This window comes from Corvus hawaiiensis, chromosome 15, assembly GCF_020740725.1.
Source record: "Corvus hawaiiensis isolate bCorHaw1 chromosome 15, bCorHaw1.pri.cur, whole genome shotgun sequence".
In the NCBI taxonomy this organism is placed as follows: Eukaryota; Metazoa; Chordata; class Aves; order Passeriformes; family Corvidae; genus Corvus; species Corvus hawaiiensis.
Genome location: NC_063227.1, coordinates 5,311,797 through 5,334,758, shown reverse-complemented (window position 1 = coordinate 5,334,758; position 22,962 = coordinate 5,311,797). Strand labels below are relative to the sequence as shown.

Sequence of the window (22,962 nt, the reverse complement as noted above, 5' to 3'; positions counted from 1 at the left end):
TTTGTTTTTTAAATGGATTTCACTCAGTTCAAAGCCTTCTGAAAACAGAAGTTGCTGAAAACTTAGTTGCTTTTTTGTAAAATTTTTCATCTGAGATTTCAAATTAGACAAAATGAGGTAAAGTTGCTGTTAAGTACCGGTAATATTGGATGCTGCAACAGGCACAGGAATAGGAACTGGTTTTGCCTTGTTAAAGTAAGATGAATGTGGACAGGAGCAGGTGATGAGGTGGGGAGCTGCTCAGGACAGAGGCTATTCTGCTTGTTTGTCCAGGGCTTGGTACAGTGTGGCCCTGAGCTGTGAGTGAAGAGCTGCTCTAATAACCTTATTTATGATGGGAAGCACACAAGGGACCAGGTACATGTGTACAGTGTGCACGTGCTGCTGCTGTAAGGTATAAAAGAACTAAGGTTTGTGCTTTGAAGTGATAATGTGGTGATTTAGGGGTGATTTAAAAACACAGTAAATTAAAAGATAACCGGAACAGTGTGATCCTGTAAGTGATGGGTTTTTATTCAGGTGTCAAAGTGGCAGTGAATACCCCATGCAGTTGCACAGTCCTCTCTCCCTGACACAGCTGGGTGTTTCACAAGCTGGTGTGAAACAGTAGTTTCCCATTATATTTGCCCTTTCTCATCTCTTCCTGACACGGAATTAAATTTGTTCTGTTATTGGTGTGTGATGGTTTTTAGGTGGTTTCCTTGCAGGTTTGTTTTAGGGCTTCCTCAGCTCTCAATTTGGGTTGGTAAAGTGGAAGATTGCACAGCAAAAGCGAGGTGTCAGGCTCGAGGTAATCAAACATCCTGTTTTATATCATTGTAGTTTTCCAGTTCAGCTCCAGGGTGCCTTGCTCTGTGAAACAGCTGTGCTAATTCTGCCTGTGTCTGGATGTCATTGCTCCAGTCACACTGGGGAGAGGAAGGTGCTTGGAGCAGTCCCTGCTGTGGTGGCTGCCCCACTCCCTGCTCTGTGTTTAGAGAGAAGCACCATGCTCATGACATTGTGCTCCTTTCCACAGCTGACCATGACTTTCTTGGCCTTTTCACTGGCCTTCTTCATCTTCCTCTGTGGCTTAAACTGACAGAAGAGAAATCCCTGGGGGCATTCTGCACAGGGCTGCACAGTGTAGTGATTCACTTGGATGTTTTACATTCCCCTGAATATTTTATGTCCTTAAATGACTGTGCATTTGGAGCAGTGATGGAGCAGAGGTGGAGCAGTGATGGAGCAGCAGTGCCATGGGGGGGTCTGACAGGCACAGAACTGCCCTGTGACAGCTGTGCTGGTCACTGCTCATCTCTGCTATGTACTGCAGGGTTTTCAAGTTTAATTTGGGTAAGAATATTTAAATCATCATATCAACCCTCCCTCCTCTGGAGTTTTAATAAAGTTGCCTAATCCAGTTATGTTACTTTTCTGAGAAGCTGACTTTTGTATGACTAATTATTCTGTGCTCAGCTATATGTTCTGAGTTCTGTTTGCTTCATGGCTGTATTTGATGCATTCTATTTAATTAGGCACTTTAAAAACAAAAAAGGAGGTGAAAACTCACTTTTTTAGCTCTGGGCTGCAGGAGTTGACACTTTTGCTTCTGCCTGCCTATTCCCTCTAAAGGCTCTGGAACCCATGGACCCCTTCAGCAAAGTTACGAAGGCAGAATTGGAAAAACTTGTCTTTATGGAAACTTTGATTAATTTTTTTCAAGGGGTGACCAGAGCTGCTGTGTTACAGTACTGTCAAATACTATGTGCACAGAAGCCCTGTCATCTGAATTTCAAAGTCAGAGCCATATTTTAAGAGACTTGCCCTTTTCATCCTATCTGGTCTGTGGGGGTGTTGCTGTGTCTGAGCCCTGTTTGGCCACGTAAAGCAGCCTGCCAGGCTTCCTTTGCCAGGGACTTTGAGTTTAAATCTATTTTAGGCCTTTAAAAAGGTCACTCAAGGCTGCCAGCCAGAACCTCTGTCTTAATTCAGTGCTATTAGAATCTCAGAAAAATCCGCGATCTCAGGCTGGAGGGCAGGGAGCGGTGGAATTATCAGACACTTTATAAACTGCAGAATATGCTCTCATTGCAAATTGCTGCTGTGGTGTGAGGCGAGCAGAAGGATCCCTGGGCAGCAGGAAGGCTGCTCAGGCACTGCTGTAAGCTTTGGGCTCCACCAGTGGGGATCTGATTGCTGCTCTGGGGCCTGAAGCAGCTGCTTTCCTTTGCTTGCTGAGAAATCAGGATCACCTTTTTATCTTAGCTGTTAGATGGTGTATCTTTCCAGGTGATTTGTACCTGTCTGTTTAGGCTCCCCACTGCTGTATATTTGGATTTTTGCTCTGCAGCAAGGTAAAGGGGGGAAGCAGGAATTGTGTGGGGGTTTGGGGTCTGGATTAGGGATTATTGCACTGCTGGCTGTGCCTGGTGGGCAGGGGGAGAAGCTGAATTTGAGACCTCAGTGGCCCATTCCCACCCTCTGCTGATGATCCCAGAGGAAGTTCCCCACCTTTCTCTTGCTCTGTATCATCTGATATACTTAATTGCCCTACTGAAAAATTTGTGTTCCTACTCGACTAATAGGTTTAGTTCTCCTTCATTCCTACTTGTAATCCTTCAGTTTGTGCTCCTTATTTGTAATCTAATGTGGGTTCTTTTAGGATTGGAAGGAGCTGACATCAGCGGTTTGAAGAGCCAAATAAAAGATTTCTTATAACAGTAATCAGCCTGGCTCATTTCCCAGCAGCATCCCGACCTGCCAGGGTATGGAACAGCCAGCACACAGGACAGACTCTCTTGTTCCACAGTTGGGCCTAATTTAATAATACTTTGTTGAATTGCATTACAAGTTTGATTCTGGATTTTGACTGGGTATCTTGAAATGTAGTTTTTTTGTATCTGGATAATGTTATATTTTAATAACATTGTTAATGACATAATAACATCTTAATAACATATTTATCATATTATCATACCAGGAGGGATTTAATTTTATTAGCATCTTTACCAAATAATTTGATGAATGTGAAAAGCAGCTTTAATGTGATTTCTCATTGATTATTTTCATATAAAAGTTCTGTGATTTGAAGAGTAATAACTTTGTGCTCACTTGCCATCTTGTAAGTAGGTCTTAGTTTTAATCTTGTAGCTTTTCAAAATTGAATCAGCAGAAATTGCAGAAATTATGTTGATATTCACTTGCTATCTTACTAATGGATCTCAGCTTTAATCTCTCTGATTTTCCAAATTGTTTCAGCAAAACCTATGTCACCAGGATTTGATTAAAGCATTCGGTTTCAGATTAGTTCTTTCCTAATGTGCTAAATTTTCATATGCCTATGCAAACAATTTTAACAGTATTAACCCCTTACTAGAGCCTTATTTCTCAAAGTATTTTGAGAGCTTTATGTTATTTTTTTTTTTAAGTTAAAATCTTGGCTGCTAGTAAAATGTACTTGTCAATTTTGTAGTTAATTGCTGCATTAGTTCTGAAGTTATGAATCAAACTGGAAAGTAAACTTGGTATACTATTACGCAGCAAAAAATAGCTGTTGCAGTAGGGATGCTGTTTGCTAATTCACTTGCCTCCTTTTAGCTAATCACTGCATTTATTCATGTCGTGCATTTTGGCTGGATGAACTCCAGCTTGATACAATGATGAGTGGAATGCCTTTTGCCCCTTCTGAAGGCTGGTTTCTGTGGAATAGGTATTTGTCCCGAACAAGAGGCAGATGCATAAACAAGCCTTCAAGGCAAGCAGATAAGACTATGAATTTCTTTCTGTTCCTTTTTAAAAATTTCTTTAAGATTTTATTCTTGTTTAATTTCTTATTTCTTTTCTTCTTTAATAATGCCAGGAGCATTAGTAAGAAAAAAGCTGACTGGAATATGATGGTTTTTTAATAATGTTACGCAACCCTAAAATTAAAGTGTAGTCTCAGGTGAGGTAGTGTGTCTGCATCAGTGTAATTTGACCAGCAAGGGAAAAAAAGCATATTTACATCTCAAGTCAGAGTGAACCACCACAAGTCCTCTCTCCTGCTGTACATGTACAGGGCTCCCCAAACCACCTCCTTAAATCCTTCATCCTGAAATTGCAGCTCTGTGGGTGGCTCCTGCACTGTGAGCACTGGTGCCAGGGTCCCCTCTCTTGGAGGGGATTACAGGATCAAAGTTGGATAGCACTGCTGTATAACGTGATACTATTTTGGGAACATCTCCGTTTTTCACAGAGGGAGTACCAGTGGTAGGTGAGCTGCTTAGAAGGGCTTTTTACGTAGCTGAGGCTGAAAAATGTCTGAGAATTTCTATAAGAAGTAAGAGCTGTGTTTTGCATGTAGGGAGCAGCACCATCCCTGACGCTGTAAATTTTTGAAGCCCGATGCTCCCCGCTGCCCAGGTGTGCCTTCATTTGGCTTTGCTGTTACCAGAGCAGAAACCAATAAAACTCTGCCAAATCCCGAGAGAGACTCGAGGAGATTCTAGGAGCACTTGCCACATTTCATGTCTCCCACGCAGTCACGTTGTGGGAATGGTGCAGGCTAAATGCCTGTGCCTTGCTGCTGCTGCTGGCTTAATGCAGGGCTGGCAATTGCCTTCCTTTCATCCCCTCCTGGGAGCCACCCCCTCCGTGTGCTGCCTTGCTCAGTGTTCACTTCAGCAGCCTCTGTGTTGCCCTGTAGCTGTGCTCTGCTCTTCTCATCACCTTGAATTTTGCTTCTCCATTAGCAAGTTGAATCAAGAGGATAACAATATAAGTGGGCAAAACGTTCCCAAATTAGTATTTCAGTTCTTGTAATACGCCTGTAAGGGAGGGGTGGGCACTGACGCCTGCAGGAGTGTGTGGCAGGGAGGAGGATGGAATGGGAGTAGGGTCAGGTGAAGCTAAGATGATTTAAGCAAATTATCATTTTGGAGGTAAAATCTACCACTTAGGCTAAAAGTTAATGTCAGTTCTTGCAAGCTGTAACAATATCCTGCCTTTTATGAAGGCTGCCACCACTTACTGAAGCGAGATGCTGAAAGCATCCTGTAAGTGGCTGCTGGGGAAGTCAGTGCTGTAAACACCAGCGAGGTCAGGCTGCTGACCTTCAGAGTTTTCTCTTCTGGAGGAGTAACTCCTGAAAAGGCAGTCTGCTAATGAGATTTTTGGTGTTTTATAGTGTGCAGTGTCCATAATTTTATAAGTGGTCTCTCTCCGCTTCAGGCACACCCTTTTTCATCCAGTGCACATGGGAGAGTTGGATCAGCACCTTTTAAAATATTAGTTTGGAAATTAAGTAGCAGTGGTGTAAAAGTCTAAGAAAAGATTAAAGAGGAATTATTTGGGGGAAGGAAAAGGTGACAACTTTGTGGCCAAAAGGAGTGTGACTTGCTAACATTGTGAGCAGTGTGAGGCTCTGCAGCTGGTCAGTTTTGTGAAGGTTTCATTATATGACACAACTCACTACACAGCTGAGCTTAATGTAGTAATCGGTGTTCTTTCTTTCAGGTGGTGGTGCTGTTTAAGTAGAACATCCATTATATCATGATAACAGGGGTCCTCAAAGAGCTAAATAATTGAAGCCAGGTTATAGGAAAACAGTGAACACACATTGCAGTTTCAAAGACTGCTATTGTGGAAAGCCAGCTAATTGCATTCTGCTGCAATTAATAATCATCTCAATGGCTTTGCGTATTTATGAATATATAAAAATAAATAAGAAAATATGCAGGCTAGGATAAAAATTTGGTTCATAAAATTTTATTGCTGGAAAGTAATTAAGCATGCCTCTAATCACAGCATCATTTTTCATTGTGGGTAGGTTTGGGTGGAATGAGAAAGTTTGGAAAAAGAAAATGTGACTATTCTATAAATTACCTTGTATGAAAGATTTCATATCACCGATAGTAAACATCAGGCACATGCTTGCTTCTCCTTTCCCTGCCATTGCCTGTGTTGACCTGGGATACCCCGAGTATGGAAGTGGATCAGTTTTCATTCCCTTCCCCTGTGAGATGGGTGGTGAAGCTTTGGGCTTCCATCTTCTAGTCCGTATTGAACAGGAGGTCACAATGAAAGATTAGAGCAGCCTTTCCTGGCCTTTAAACAAATACTACTAATGTCTGAGGTTTTGAGATTAAAATTTGTCTCCTGAGCATGCAAATACAAGCTGAGGATAAGAGCACAGAGAGTATTGTTTGAAGTTTTGGCCCACGTGGAATTATTCTCTGCTTATATCCATGTAACTAAACATGAATTTGGCTGGCTGAAGTTTCTCTTCAATCTGCACAGTAACCACTTACTCTCATTAGGAATTTTTTTCTCTTTACAGCCCTGTGCATTGCAAAATGTTCCTGCTTTGTTTTGACTTGACCTTTCATAGTCACTGAAAATCAATAGACTTTAATACATTTATTAAATAAGGAGGATTCCAGGGATTAACATGCAAGGTTCAGTGCTGGAGCAAGAGGAGAAGGTAAAGAGTGGAATATTACTGCAGAGCCAAGGCAGGCTGCTGTGGCTCCAGGAGTGCTCTGCTCCTTTCCTGGTAGGAGCTGGTGCCTTCCTGCTGATCAGGCAGCCCAAGACCCCATTGCTGCCTTTTCTTCACCCTTAAACTTCCTTCAAAGCTCTCATTTCCCTTTTCTTCTTTCTTTTCTCCTCTGAAGAGAAATGACTTTGTCTCCTGCTTTGGTTGAGCTGCACTTGACTTCCTAGGGATAGGGAGTAATGGGACTTCAAACACAGCTGGGTATCATTTGGGCAGCAAAAAATACTGAAGTATTTACTATGAGCTATGCCTTGTTTCTGAGAATACACTGGCTTTTGTGACCTGATTTTTTTCAGTAATAAGATTTGTGCAACTTCTGTGCTGAGTTTAGTGTTCCATAGCATGTGTGTACTCACACATCCTTTCTGTTTCTGAGTTTAGCTGGCCATATTTGTGCAAATCTCTGGTTTGCATGTTACCACAGGATGGCTGTTCTTCAGTCTGCTGCCAGACACGTGTCTGTGTGTGATGAACAGTTTTAGGCCCTTTGAAGAGGGGAACAAGAGCAAGTAAGAAAAGGTTGGGCTTATTCTTACTATATTCGAGTCTTTACTCCCAAATATAAACCTATTAGTTCATCTTTTCTGAGTGGCCAGTGTAAATGCTATTGATTTTAGCAGGTTGGCTGAGATGTACCTGATACACCAATTTATGTAAAAATAAACTACTTTTTCTACTTCAGCTAACGATTTTCAACAGAAATTTAAGGTAGGCTTTTTCTTTAGCATTTTATCAGCCTGATGAGCTAACAGCAGAGAATGTGGATGTCCTGGCACATCTTTTCTGTCAGTGTCTGTTAACTGGGCTTTTTGTGCCTCTTATTTATGCGTGCTAATTAGGAAAGCATTATTCTTGCATGTTTAAAGCCAGTAGTTTTCTCACTGATACTTTGTAATGCCTCTTTGAAAAGATTGCAGACTGACCCCCCACTTCAGATGAAACAAAAAGAAACACTCAAAATCTGGGAGTGACAAGCTTCTTATGGCATGATCTGCTACAACATATTCAAACCAGAGTTATGTATATGAAGAGTTTTCTTTCAATGCGTGGCAACTCTCACACAATGGTATCTTGATGTGTCAACATGCATTCAGATCTCAGCATATTAAGAATGATTTAGAAGGAAGCTGTGTCAAAACACATTGATCAAATTGTGCTGTTTCAAGGTTTAATTATTTTTTCCCCCCTTAGCTGCTACACAGGGAACAGTGCTTTGTTTAGGTTTAAAGAAACCCCAAATCTGTCATTGTAAGTAAGAACAAAAATAAATTCTTATACTGAACAAACCAGAAGTGGAGTTTTATGGCATTTTTGCTTTCTTGGGACGTAATCATGTCTAATCTGCAATAATAGAAGAGCAATAGATGTGCACACAGGCAGTTAGATGATCAGTAATTGATTGTTTTCTTTTTAAAGAGCAAACTTCGAGTACACCAAAATGTGAAAGTGCTTTCCCTTTATGGGTCAGCATGGATTGTACATAAAACATGTGATAGAGGGTTTCTGAAAATGGTAATTAAAATTGTAGGGTTTCAAAAGTGAGCATTGATTATATTTCAGGGCCTCTCAGTTAAAAGTTAAGGAGTAAACAACACAGTATTCAGCTGGAATGCTCTGAGGCATCAGGACAAGGAGGGCTTTGAAACTTCAAGTCCTACCTGTGTAATTGTTCTAGTCAAGAGTAGAACATCACACATTAATTACATTTAAGAGAGGAACTTACATGCTTTTTCCCTTTGCTACTTCTAGCAATTTTTAAGTGATTAAAGCCCTTAATGAGGTAGTTACTGCTTCCTGTGAAGCAGGGTTTAGGTGCCCAAAGGGACCCCTCTGGTGCTGGGCTTGACTGGCAGGCAGGGAGAGGGGACTGTGAGAGGACGTGCTGCCCAAATGACAGTAGTTGGCCTCGGATGTTACTCAGGTGGGGCATATCAAATGTATTTTTGTGTCTCATTTTCAAAGCTTGAAACTATGTGGATCAGCCACCCTTTGGTGTAAATCAACAGGACTCAGCAGAATTATGCCAATTTACACCACGTCAGAAAGTAGCACGGGGGGATGCAGTCATTTGTATAACTCCAGCTGCACGCTGCTGGAAGCAACACAGAGTGTTTTAAAGAGGTCTTACATTTTGTTACCAGCAGATTATGTTTAGTTAAATAAAAGTACATGCTGGAGTTGCCTTATTATGCAGTTGTACAGAAAGTAAAAAATAAATTGTCCTCATGAGGTGAACCAGTACTTTGATTGTGAGACTTAGAGCCTTACCACTTCCCCTTAAGTAGGTGAAAATGGAGAGTGCAAGTGTTTCTAAGAAGCAGTGTGCTTATGTGATGTGAGTGGTGTTGGTTTCAGGGCACAGTGCTTGGGCTGCCTAAATCACACACGCTGTCAAACAGTCCCAAAGCGTGTTTTGGCTTTTGGTAGCACGCAGGCAAAAATCCTGTCGTATTGTGGATCTTGAATCACTGGATATCTGCCCTGAAAAGTCTGCATCACTGATTTAGAGCCCAAATGAGGTCATATCTGGTTCCTAGCCTACTACAGACAAGTTCTGTTTTTGCAGAAAAGCGTACAAAGCAACTAAATTTTCGCCACAAATAAAAATGCTAACTGCCTTTGGAAATTAAGTTATTAATAGTCCTTAAATTTGTGTTTTGGCTGCTGGTAGTCCCTGCCTTGCCTAGCAAGAATGGGCGTTAGACTGTCTCACATCCCTGACAAATGTTCAGATTAGCAGTGTGAGCGGCATTACGTGATCAGAGGGCCAGGATCTAAAGTGCTCACTTCCTCTTCATGCACTTCTGCTTCTCCAACAATAATGCATCTGCATTCTTTGGAATGACCCTTGACTGTGAGGTGCTTTTAAGTGGCAAGAGTTTGCTGCAGAAAGGCTAAACCACCCCAATTAATATTCCAGTTTTCCACCAACAAGGATGAACACAGGGAACCTGTGGCACTTGACGTATTTTGACCTGATTGTTCACAAACTCTGTGTTTGATCACCAGACTAGAAGACAGTGTCATCCCTGGAAAGGGACTGTGATGGCTTTAATGCAGTTCTACGTCTTACTGTCATACCAGTTGTGTGAGGAAAAATATCACCCCCACATTTGCATTGAGAGGGCAAATTCCTGTCCTGTAAAACTTGGTGACTGTGAGGAAGCTTCCCAAAACTTGTCTTGCTGCAGTCAGGGTTTTACTTATTACTAGAAAAACTCTAGGAGCTGAAAGGCAACTGCTGTGTTTCATTATTAAACAGCAGAGTTTTCAGCTTGGGTTTTAAACCTGGTGTTTTTAAGCCTGCAACCTCTCATCTGAAGGACATGCTGAGAAGGGCTTCCTACTTTGTGAATTGGTGTTTAATGTGTGGGAAGTGTACATCCCAACTGAAGTTTGTCTTCAGAAGCTTCTAATTAAGACAGAATGATTTGATTTTTCAGGAGGTACCTTTTGGGTTTCCAGAAATAACAAGGCAGCCACAAGGGTGATGCAGAGCAGGTATCACAGGTTACTGTCATCTTTGCAACTCTCAGAAGTGTTTTGGTGGAAAGCAAACCCATGTGTTTGAATAAATAAATATTTTTTACTTAATTTACGGTTTTCAATCCAAAAGAAACTGTCAAGTTTGAGGTATAATGACTGACTTTTTTTTTTTTGTTTGCAGTGGCATGAAAATTTTGAGAAAAACTGAGTGATGTTTTAAGCTACTTCCCTGCAGGATGCGGAGCCACTTAGGTATTATTTTCCATATAACTTTATACAACAAAGCAGGAGAAAGGAGGCAGGAGAGCCAAGTGTAAAGTGGTCTCTTGGGCAGTAATGATATGGTATGCATTGCAGAGAAAAAAAGGCAAGTGTTTCAAATCACTGCAGTCAGTCTGTGTGTGAATAAAGACAAGAATTACCCCGTGTCTGGTTTCCTGTCAGAGCTGAAAGGCTGCTCATGCTTGCTCACAGATAGCGTTTCATTTGGTAACTAAGTGTTCCTGGTCCTGAAGTCTGGGTGCAGAGGGGAGACCTTACAACTGATGGTTCCATTTCAGAGGGAGTCCTGAGCAGTCTGTGGAGAAAGGACAGTGTCTCAGCTGTAAAGGCTGCTGCTTGGTTTGATGAAGTAATGACCAAGACTGAAACACGCTTCTGCAAGAAACTGCTGGACAGACTAGCACAGGAGATAGGTTGGTAGTCTTAGACAGGAGATACTTTTGTATTTAATCTCCTTTTCTGTAAGAAGAGCAGCATGTTATCCCAATGCAGGAAGTGTTTAAGGCCAAGCTGGATGGGGCTTTGAGCAACCTGGTCAAGCAGAAAGTTTCCCTGTCATGCTAGGGTGTGATGATCTTTATGGTCCCTTCTGACCTAGACCATTCATGGTTCTTACGGTTCTTTGTTTGTGGATTGTGGAAGGACCTGTCTTCCTGTTTTCCTGATTAACATTTGGAGGCACCTTGAACCTTCTAATCCCAGTAGATGTGCACCAGCAAGACATTTCTGGAGATTCAGGTCTTGAATCAGTGATGTAACCATGTGTGGGAAGCAGCACTTCAAAACCTGAAGCTGTTCAGTGATGGAGGTCTCCAGGCTGGTCTTTGTGGCCACAGAGTGGTCAGTGGGGTCTTCCAAGTGGCACTGGGCTCTGGCTTCCTTTGCAGTTTAAGTCTGTAAAAGCAAGGAAAGATTTCAAAGCCAAGCAGCAGATGTGAGCCTTTGGCCTGTGAATTCATTGTTGTTCCCTGGCACCGAGATCCTCTGTGCCAGAGAGGGGAATTTAGTGCAAGCTATAGTAGGTAGAAACACAGAGGCTTTATGTTTCTGTCTGAAGTCATCTCGTCGAGCTTTCGGGCTGGGATGTTGGCAGCTGAGCAAAAGGCTGCTTATTCTACATGACTCTGAACAGTTTGGAATAGCTTCCACGCACAAATCAGTGGCTTGTTCCCTCAAAAAGCAAGTCAGAAACTTTTAGTGCATCTGTCAGTCATTGCTCTTGCTTTTATGGGTCAGCTCTGAGGAGCCTGTGTGATTAGAGCACCGTGTGCAGTCTCCAGGCAAGTTTTACAGCTTTGCCAGTGGAATGCAGATTTCGCTTATAGTTTTAAATTATTATCAGTATGCTTTAGAAAACCTTGTTTATTTAGCTAAGCCACTTGCCTGGTCTCAAAACTGGCAGAAGAGAATCTTCTTCCCCTCCCTTCTTGCTTTCTCTATGTCCTCCAAATAGACATAAATAATGCCCTTTTTCCTCAGTCTCCTAAAAACGTCGGTTGCATTTCAGTGAGAACAATGAAATTGCAGGTAACTTCTGTTCCTCTCATATTTCCTTTTGCAAAGCAATTTCATGCAGTCTGTGGGATTTGTTGATCCTTGTCGGATGAAGTGCCTGCAATTCCTTCTGTTTTTCCTCCCCGGGAGATCCCTTGCACGCTGTCTCTGTGAGCCGCATATCAGCTGTAGCAGATCCTCTCTCCCTGTCGGTGCTGCTAGCTCTCCTCAGCAGTCTGTTACTGTTCAAAGCTTTGAAATGATCAAAGAGGAGGATGAGGAGTACAAACTGCTTTAACATTTGTTCTGGCAGGGATGGAGTTGCTCATGTGAGGTGTGTTGTGGGGCACGTGCTCTGGAAGGTGTAAAGTGTTACTGCTGCTGCTTTGATAGAGCCACAGGGAGTCTGATGCAGAAATGAAGAAATTCCTTCTTCCTATTGGCCCCTTTTGATATCATGCTCCCCAAGATCTGCATTTCCCAAAGTCTTGGGCTTTCACTCCCTTTAAATTATTCCCCAGCTTTGAGGGGAGGAAGGGCATGACCAGAATTGTTAGACAGAAATGCCCGAATTTTGAAACTTACCCCAAACCTTTTTTCCTCTTTGGCTTTTTAAGACCCTTGTTTATGGAAATAGTTTTTCCTTGTAGTCTCCTTCTTCCTCTGGAAGATGAAACTGCAGATTAAGTAACGTCACCCATGGGAGCTCTCATGATGGTTATTGGCTTCCTTTGAAATACCGAATTGTTCTCTGTTCCATAAACTGTGACGCTGGCAAGTAGGGATGTGGGGATATAGATTTTTGCAATAGTATCTATCTAACCACAGTTTGAGATATTATTTTCTTACTTTATTTTTTAATTCCTCACACGTTAGCCATAAGAAAAAGGGTAAAATCTTTCCAGTCTGAAAGGGACCATGAACAAATAGATGGTATTGAAGAGCAGCAAAATGTGAAGCCACTTTTCTGCTATAGTTCCTCAAAGCAGCTTTGTATGTCAGATCTGATATTTCTTTTCAGCTTCATCTGGGAGCAAAAGCAACATGTAAGCTTCATGTATGTAGCTTGAAGTCAGAATGGTAATTTTAAATTTAAAATCACTTTTGTGTTTAGTTTATGAGTGTCTTTATTAGCTCAGTAAATAGAACCTACTAGAGCAAAACAAATTGCTGCTGCCATGGCATTGTAAAAGAACTTGCTTCTACCTTGGTTAAAAGGAATTTCTGTAAAAATAATCTGCAAGAAAAAAAGGTTACATGGATGTTTCAGTAAGTCACAGTGAATATGAACTTGTCTGCTAGCACAGGTTTCATTTTGTGGGAAGAGAAAGTTGCAGCTAATTTATGATAGAAATATGAATGTCAAGAAGAAGGAATTAATAAAACAGACAAGAAGGAATTCTTCATTCCAGGAATGTGCATTGCTCTTTTCATAGAAAAGTTTTGGTTCAGTTACGTTCTGCTGCTTCAGCCTTTTCAAAATTTGCATGTAAATGTTTGGGCTTTAACTCCTGGAAGAGATTAACAGCTTTTCTGAGTAAAAAACTGCATCTGACTTATGGGGGGTTCCTCATGTTAATGGTTTGTTATACCTAACAAGCTCTTGACATATTTTTCTCCCATGAGATAAATAATTAATAACGATTAAATATGACTGTTTGAACAATTGTTTTGCCCTAATGCAATATCTGACTTAAAATTGAAAATTCTTTTGCTGGTGTTGTCCATTTACTTTTGCCTCAGTTATGGACTTCCTCTTGTGCAGTTGTAAATTAGCACCATTGCATCATGTTTGCAGATAAAAGTTTAATGAAAATTCTTATGTCAGTGTGGTTGCCCAACAGAAAAAAAATTGGATTGCTCTGAGATAGCTCAAGGGAGAACAGAATACTTTATGGAATCTGAGGTCATAAGTTACTTTTAAGTATCTTGAATCAGGTTTATTAAAAAAGTGGTTAGGAGAAAAAAAAATGGAATTATCTGTTTTGTGGAAATCTTTCTTTTGAATTAGGTCACTTGTTCTAAGCTTCCATAGTCTAAATCTGTATATCACACATGCAGTATTTTATCTCACCTAAAAATTACGGCTGAGGGGAAAAAATCAAAGAAGTTCAAAGAAGTTCTGTTTTATTCAACCCTGGCTAAGAGAATGCGTGTATGATCCCCAGCCTGCCTCTGGAAGGCTTTGTCTTAATGGGGGGTAAGAGGAAGAGGGAAATCTATTACTTAACCTTGAAAAAAACCTCTGTCCCTGAAAGAAAACGCAGTAGATACTATCGGCTCTATTCCACTTTCAGTCTCTCCAGATGTTTGTGGAAATGGGAGTGGATTTAAGTGTCCTTAAGAACTGTGTGGTTGATGAAATCAGCTGAATTCAGGGATGGGCAGGCATCTTTCTTCAGCTTGTTTTAGAACTTGATTAATACACAGATTTCTTGCCTCCTGTTCTCGCTCTCATGAAAACTTCTGAAATTAGTGGGAATAAAGTGGCAACTTCAGTTGGAAGTTTATTCCTTTGATGCTGCATCTGAAAAGTTCTAAATGTACTGTACTTCAACAGTGCAGTGTGCAGGTTGGTCAACAGGGACTCCGAATTGTCAGAAACAAATGTGAATTAATTTTTTTTTTCCTTGAATGTTGCAATTTTGTTTCAGCTCATGTGGGCTCTGTCATATCAATTGCTGTGGAGTAAATTATTACTAAATGTTAGGTGGTAGTGGTGATTATTTCAAAGATAGGGTAATCTAGAAGAGACAGCTTGCACAGGAAAAGCAGTCAGTCATATTAACTAAACTGGCAATAACTGCCACAAAACATCATCATCATTTTATACCCCTTTTGGTCTTGCTGTTGAACTAGATGAACTATGTCCTTGTTTGTGTTTCAGAGAAGAAATCTGAAATACAGTCACTTCAGGCAAAATGCAAGAGCCTTGATTTATTGATGTTATTTTATCAATTTTGCACAGGTTTTGCAGGGAGGAGGGAAGGAAGGAAGATTAGGAATTTCAGATGAAGACAGGCAGAAATGGTCACAAATGCCTGTCACACCCAAGAGCAGTAATAAAATTACTGCCGTGAAGGAAAATGATATCATTGATTATGAAATTTCAAATTGGTGCCTAGAGCACTAGGAAAGCTGAAAGTGTGAGCCAGTTTATTTAACAAGGAGAGTAGGTGCAAACATATTAATATGCTTTTAAAGAGAAGGAATCTTCTGCAGGAGGACATGGTGTCAGTAATTTATGGGCATGAGCAAAATGCTACATCAGTGATTTATAGTGTCAGGCAGGGCTATTAATGGGATTAGGGTTCAGAGTTTAATTTACTTCCCTCTTTAAAAGAGAAGAATTATCTACTGTAAAGACACATATGAGTTGTTTTAAATGGGGTGTGAGTACCCTTCTGGGTTAAACTGGAGGAACTGTTTTAAAGCAGTCAAGAGAGGCAATGGGCATTGCCTGTTCTGTTTCTTAGGTATATGATAACCATGAGGAGTCCCTGTAGGTGCCACCTCTCAGGGCAGAGCAAACAGGGGCAGGACTGGTTCTGTCTGGGCTGGCACCAGTGAATTTTGTTATTTACATATTTTTTCCTAACCTATAAGAGCTGTTCTGTTGGCAAAGATTTGAAGTTACTTGACTTTCTTAGTTCAAAGGAGAAAGAGGTGCTTCATTCTTAGTGTCAGGTGACTTAATTTCTTCTGAAGATGTTAAGACCAGAGCTGCCTCTTGTTGTGACTGTCTTGGTATCCACTGTGGTAACATGACGGATATTTGCATAGTTTTCACAACAGTTAAAGTACTACTTGAAGGAAGACCCCAGGAGCTAGACATGGCATCATTACTCTGATTTATGGATGAGAAATGAAGCTCAGAGAAAATTCCAGTTTTCAGGGTTGTGGAAACCAGAGGCTTCAGGGAAGGGGACTCATCACCCCAGAAGTAAGGCTTGTGTAGGTAAAAAATTAGTGTTTCATTGCTTCCGTCATTAGGAAATCTGTTTGCAGTCCCAAGCCCCAGTGACTCTAGACATTTGCCACCCAGTTCTCTAAATCTGCTTTTTGAGCACAGTTTCTCTTCCCTGTTTGCCCTGCAGAGCTGCTGCTTGCTATCTTGAGCATCCTCCTCTTCCTCAGTTTTCAGTTAATCTCTCCCCACTCATCCCAGTCTGTTCCCCTGGCTGGCACAGAGCTCTCCCAGCAGCTCTCATCTGTGGGAGGGAAGTGTGATTTAACGGGGAGGAGAGAGAAGCTGAGTGCTTATGCCTCTGAGTGATTTTTGAGCTGTAGGTTTATTGCCATATACACCTCACGTTGCTTAAACTCTCCTCTGGAGATCTCTTCCATCCCTTGCAGCTTGCTTTAAACTTCTCTGGACGAACTTCTTGGCTGCTTCCTCTGCTGCTCTGAATAAAACTTCAGGTAGATGCAGTGCCTTTGCTGTGACCTTCAGTATCACTCCCCCAGCTGATATGAAATACCATGCAAACCTCAATGCAATTCTCCATGGCTGCTGTAGGCAAAGTCTCGTTTTAATGGAGGGGCCACAGGGGATTCTGATTGTGCTGTTTCTTCTGATTGTCACACTGGCTTAAAGATAAGTTATGCTCGGGGTCGTCTGGCTGTATCTCCCTGTGCATTTCACTTAGGTATAAAATAATCCACACCTAGATGCTTTTCTATTATCAGAATGCTTTAGATGAGTTTGGACTTAAAGGCTTTCTAGGTAAGATGGATATAGGGGAGTAATTTGTGAGGCAGGAACCTTACTGGAAGCAGGAGGAGGGATTGAGGCTTTAGAGCGAGAGGATTTTAGAAGGTAGGAACTGGATATTGGATGGGGAAATTCTTGCTGGGAGTCTGGGAAGATATTGCAAGAATGGGTTTGGATGGAAGTTGAAGTACTGGTTGGGTGTGTGATGAGAACTGTGGATACTGGGTGGGCTGGACATCTTCCAGCAAATGGAGAGGTGAAACCATCATATTATAGCAAGGAAATAATTGGGCTTTGTGTGAAGCGGAAAATAAAAAGAAACTAAAATGATTCTTTAGGTCTAAAATGCTTGGTTTGAAGGCAGCCAGAGTGATTGCAGCTTTCAAAGAGCGTTTTTCCCAAGACGAAGTTTCAGTTGGCATAAAAGCTAGCATTTGACATCTTTTTCATATAATGATTGTATTAACAAAAGCAGACCTCGCTGTTGGCTGCTTTTGTAAAACAACTCCAGCGCTTCTCTTCATTCTCTTAACTCCTGCGTGCGACTTGAAGTCAGCTCAAAACTCCTGCTGCAATGCAAGCAGGTCAGCTCCTCTGACGCAGTTAGAGTAGTAGAAAGTGCTCCACATGGCTTGACAAAGGCTCTTTGCAATTGTTCATCTCTGTTGCAGCGGGCAGTTTTAATACACTGATGTTTGCAGCACTCTTGCATTTAATATTCTCATCCCACAGGCAGTGAGAGAAGGATGCTTTATGGGCTGCTCAGGCATCTGCCCTGAGATGCTGCTGTACAGCTTATATAAAACCTGCAGTTACTGGGAGTTCCTTTGTAATTAGTGATGTTTTAATTCTTGTTGCAAATACTGGCTTCAGCTGCTGGCTTAGGTATTCTTATAGCAGTAAAAATGGACCTCACTGACCAGAAGGGACTGGAGAGAGCCTGCGTTGAATTGTCCTAATGTTTCTGGTGTCCTCATGTGAAGGTGGCTTTCCTCAGACTGCTCTTTCATTTCCAAGTTGTGTTACAGTTGTAATTTTCTCTGAAGTGCCCAAACAGAGATTTATTTGTGCTCTCCCTTTTCCTTGTGGGATGCATCTGCAATTAAACCTCACACCTTTATGGGAAGCCCATATCACTTCTTAAAGGCTAAAATTCCCAGCTTTTCTCCAGTGTATTGCATGCTGTGTAATTTAAATAGCAATCCTGATTTCTTTTGTCTCTAAGAAGAGTGCAAGGGTTAGGGCAGGAGTGTGTAGAGAAGGAGGCAATCTGTATTTTAAGCCCTTCCAGCAACACAGCCTGGTGGGGTGTGTATGTGGGAGGAGGTTTCTAAATAGGAAACTTGTGATGTGAGGAATCCTAGGAGCCATGAGGATTGTGTAAATGTTTGCTCTTTAAAGCAGAAATAGTCAGCTTTCTCTACTGAGAAAAATCACTTTGTTTATGAGAGAGCACAGTTTATTAACTGTGGTGACTGGACATGAAGCAAAGGGAAGGGACTAATTTTGTAGACTAAAAAAAAAACCCCAAAAGAACATTTCTGCACTGTTCTGATTTATTTTTACAATCATGTTATCTTTATCTGGTTGCCATCATTCAGATACAGCTGACTAGAGGTGTGGGGAAGCACAGAAATTTTGAGCAGAGCATAAATACGAGAATGAACATTTGTTTCATTACTGTGAACATAGCCAGGATAGGTGAGAAAAAGCAATGTGAGATAAGTGCTAGACATCAGCTTTGTTATAGTTTGCATTTTATTAATAAATATTCTTGGAAATCATTATCTTTTAGCAGCTTATTGAAAACTGCTGCTGTGGCTGTGGGAGTCGTATTTCTTACTGGTAGAAATTGGTGTAGCTGAATTAGAAGTGTGATATTCCACTAGACTTGGAAGCTGCTCCAGTTGGACAAGGGCAAGTTATGTCTCTTTGTCAGACTGAATTGCACAGCTGGGCTTTGCTCTGTGTTGCATTTCACTGGGACAGATAACAGGCCTTTAGTTTAGTGGAGAAAGGCATGTGAATAACCAACAGCTCCAAATTAAGGACAGGAAAATTAGCAGTTAGACACTTCAGGATAGAGAAGGCCAAACTGTGTGTTGGTTGTACGTTTTCTTGCTTTTGATGTGCTCAGATCATGACAGAATGACTTTCTGGGAGACTTTTGGTTGGACTGAAGGTATAGCCTTACTACAGGGGGAGACTGTGGGAGACTGCCTTGTGTGACTGATCAAATTAAATGAGCTAATGGTGTGTTGTGGTGTTAAAAATCCCTGATATCGGGTGCAAGCTACCTTGCTGCTGATGGTGCTGTATTCCACACCTTTTGACAAGCTGGTGAATGTATTTCTGAGATGGTTTATGCAGTCCTTTCAAAATGTAATTCCACACTGTAAGGGAAATCTTGGTTTTATGAAAAAGATGCTGTGTTTGTATTAAAGCTAAATAGAGGTTTATTAATTAAAGCTTTTGTTTTGGGGTTGTTTTTGGTGTACGATGGATGAAAAATACAAAAGGAAAGCATCCCCTGGCTGCAAAGGGGGATAGTTCTGAGTGATTGCTGAGCAGATTTGAAGAGGTTTTGTAAACTCACCACAGCACAGTTTAAGGGGAAAGTATGACTGAGAAACAATCTAGGTTAAAAAACAAGAGAGAGAAGGGATGTGATGGCAATCTGTGTCCCAGTGTCCTGCTCCATCTCTGAATGAAGACTGCTGTAGTCCTGGGAAAGTGAGGTAGACATCTGCCTTCTCTGGCATGGATGAGTTGATGTTCCTGCCTGTAGCTGATGCTTGTTTAGGATGGCCAGAAGTGCCCATGGCAGCTGCTCTGCCTGTGCAGGAGACTGGAGGCACTGCTGGGTGTGTGCTCCACACACTGTTGGCTTGGAGAGACAATTTTCAAAGACTGATCTTGGTTTGTTTCTGAAGAATTCTAAATTTTCCTCCAGAGTAACTCAGTAACAAAGTGCCCTGATTGGCTGCTGAGCACCTGGAGCCAAGAGGATTAGAGAAGCTTAAAGGGGCATAATTGTATTTATTGAAGATTAATTCTGAGGACTGGTGTCTCTTTCTCCCACTTCAGTAGGAAACCAAATTTTGCAGGAATCTATATTTCCTGGCTCTGAAGTCATCAGCTTTTAAAAAAAAAAATTATATATATTTTTTTAGTATTTGTGTGCTTTTTAGCAGTGCTGAATTGGTCTTTTTCAAATGGTGTAAAAAAGAGTATCTTGGTAGGGTTTTATATAAAACTGCAGTAGCCTCACTTGTGTACCTGGACTGAAAATGCACCTTTCCTGCAGTTCTGGACAAAACTCAGAAAATTCACCAGAATTTCACACAAGGTCTACTATTACCTGTTCTTTCTACTCATTGTGCAGGCTGACCCCTCACCAGGAGACTATATGCCTGGGAAGGGACCTCCTGGGTCATTAGGTCTGTTTCCCTGCCATCATAAGCAATCACATCACGAGTCCTTTCATTAACTGACCAAACTCCATTTTAGAAGTATGAACACTTTTTGCCCTCACTACTTCCCCTGGAAAACTGGTATAGAACCTCGTTGTCTGATCTCCAGCAGGTATTTATTTACAGCTGGTTTGCACCCCCTTGTTTCTCTGCCAGCACTGTCCTTCGGTGTAAATAGGCTTTTTCCCCGAGTGTTTGCTTGTTTGGCATATTCAGAAGTTCAGCTCTTCCCAGCCTTCCTTTGGTCAGGCCAACAATCATCCTCTTAGTCCTTTCCCGCCCACTCAAGAGATAAAAATCAAATTACCCACATGAGAAATTCTTCTCAGCGATTGCTAAAACTCTAAAGAGAAAAGGGCAGAGGAAACTTTAAAGGACAGCTAAACTGAGAATCTTTTACACTTCTGTTTTGTGGTCTTTGTAAAGAATGTCATCAGTTTTTTTGTTTCATCGATGCCGTGGCTGCTGCTAACTCCCAAGCTCAGCAATATGAGGGCCATAGGGGTTTTCATCCTAGAGGTTCTGTAAGGAGAAAGTCAAAGAGGAGAGACTTGGGAAAGTATTTCTCATGTAGCACAAGTAATTTTGGGGAGAATAGTAAAAAATTCTGCTGGATGTGGTGGTGTGAGGTGTCATTGCAGACCTTGTGGCAGTGATGTTCCTCACAAAAAGGGTTTTTGGTATTTTGGTGTGATCCAAAAGAATCTGTGCTCTCTCTCTACCACCTCTGCTCAAGATTTTATCTCTTTAAAGATATGCTCTGTAGATATGCTGTGGCTGCATATTTCTCCTGGTCAATGAGAAGTCAAATTTCAAACTGTTCCTTGCCAGGCAGGTGATAATAGCTTTACATTTAAAGAAAAGAGTGAAATGACTGAACAAATAGGTTTAAATTTAAAGAAAAGGATGGAATGACTGAAAAAATAGGTTTAAATTTAAAGAAAAGGATGGAATGACTGAACAATTTAGTACATGGAAAAACAGCTGGAGAAGAGGTGACTGAGGGGATGGTGGTGAAAGTCTGCTAATCGTGATATGGGAAAAGCTGAGAGAGGATACTGTTCATTCTCTTTCATAACTGAAGAATCAGAAAGCATCATGTAAAAACTTCTAATTACTTCAAAAATATACAGAGCAAGATTATTCCTCACACAGAACCTGCTTCTGGAAATCTCTGTGCAGGATAATCTGGTAGCTGAAGCTTTCTGCAGGTTCAGGATGTGGCTGTGAGAAATACACCGGTGGTTCTCATGTACAGAGACAACATCTGCTGGCTCAAGAAGCTCTGGGGCCACAAGTTGGGATTATTTTGGAAGAGCCTGGTGTTTGTATCCTGTTCTATTTCTCCCAGGTCAAACAGTAGCTGTTTTAGTTCAATGATTTAGGCCAATTGATTTAAGTTCAGTGAACCTTTGAGCTCGTCAGCTCCAGCTGTTCTTAAAGTGGTTTTGTATGTATTGTATGGTCCTGCATGTCTTGTACACTTTTCATCTTTGCCAGTGGTAAGTATTAGGATGATTATGTTGGTTAACAGGTCCATTTAAATGCTGCTGTGGGATTTGTTGTCCAACATGCAAGTTGGCCCTTGTCTTCCCAACTGAAAATACCCAAGAAATCCAAATCTTTCCTGCTGAGACATCATAATAGATTTTATAGGAAAAACTGCTGGAAGAATTAGATAAAGAGACCTGAAAACATGGAGAGGGGAAGAGGTATTACAGTTTGTATTTAAGCTCAAGCCTCTATGTTTGATTGCAGGGAGATGTTTGAAAAAAGCTGTACCAGAGCTCTGAAGGATTCTTCTACCTCCAGCTCTGAGCTCTGGGAACTGGGCTGCAAACTCCTTGAAACCTGAACAGATGTTTTGGTATAGAGCTTCAAAGCTTTGAAGGGCTGTTTTCCCCACATGCCTTCGTATGTGAGGAGACTTTTAAGAGCTGCTGAATAAATTTTATTATCTTTTCTACAAAAGCACTATCCACATGGAAGAGGCAGGCTTTGAACAGTCGTGGGCTCAGACATGAGACAATAACCACGTAATGCAGCCTCAGTTGAACAAAAATGGAATGGAAACAACGGAGAGACGTGTCAGCCTGTTCAGGCCCCAGAGGGGGCAGAGTTTTGAGATGCTTCAGTAGTTTTTTCATGAAGTTAAGTAAACACAAGGGAGCTGTTTTGGCTTCAGCTCTGCCACATTAGTTTAGAAGAATTCCTAATGTTGGGGAAGAACCTAGATGAATAACAACCCAGACGTTCATCCTGTTGCTTTATGTGCATTTAGAAATGAATCTAACAGTGATGAGTGTGACTCGAGAACCCACAGAGATTTGAGGGGGTAAAAATGTCAGGAAAGGCAATAAATGTGGCTTATCCTGTATCCTTTCCCCCCTTCCCACACATTAACTGGGGGGGTATGTTGGTGCTGGAGGCTGTGCTGGGCTGGTGCTGTACGAATGCCCAGGAAAATAAAACCCCTGCTGTAAGAATTTATCAAACTTTTTAAAGTTAAGACAAAGGAAAACGTCTAGAAATAAGGGACTAAGAAGTCAGAAATGAAATCCAATTCAGTTGAACTACAGTGTTTCCATCCTGGAAGTCTGGGGTGCTTTTAAATACCTTTCTTCTACTAGAAAAAGAAAAAATAGTGCACTGTTATGTTGTCGTAGAATTATTAACAGTTCTGATTTGTTTTATAGTTTCTGGGGGAAAAAAAAATCAAAATTCAGGTGGTTGTCTTATTAGGACTTTGTGTGTATTTTTCTGTAGCCAGGAGCAGGCCAAATTATTTTAGGAGGGTTTAATGCAAGAGTTCCCTTACACTGTTCCTTGTTGTAATTTGCAGTATTTGTTCTCCTCTGTTTAGACTTTTGTTTTCCTTAAGGCATTCTAGTGAGTTGAGAGTGGGGAAAAAAAATGAAATATTTTTATCATAAAGATTTTTCAGTTTTAAGATCTGAACCAATAACAGAGTTACTTTTCTTTTTTTTTCCCCCAAA

The 22,962-nt window shown here is 41.2% G+C and overlaps 1 protein-coding gene across 2 annotated transcripts in view; it reads left to right on the top strand.

The window, feature by feature from the left end:
* Nucleotides 1–22,962, top strand: part of SGCD (sarcoglycan delta) — a 307,493-nt gene that overhangs the window by 39,513 nt on the left and 245,018 nt on the right. Inside the window, exon 1 of one of the 2 annotated variants that reach the window (XM_048319444.1) lies at nt 10,180–10,255. The exons of the other annotated variant lie outside the window; for it this stretch is intronic. The gene's annotated coding sequence lies outside the window, so the exon portion shown is untranslated. Of the gene's footprint in view, nt 1–10,179; nt 10,256–22,962 lie in introns of those variants that run through there. 2 annotated transcript variants of the gene reach the window in all.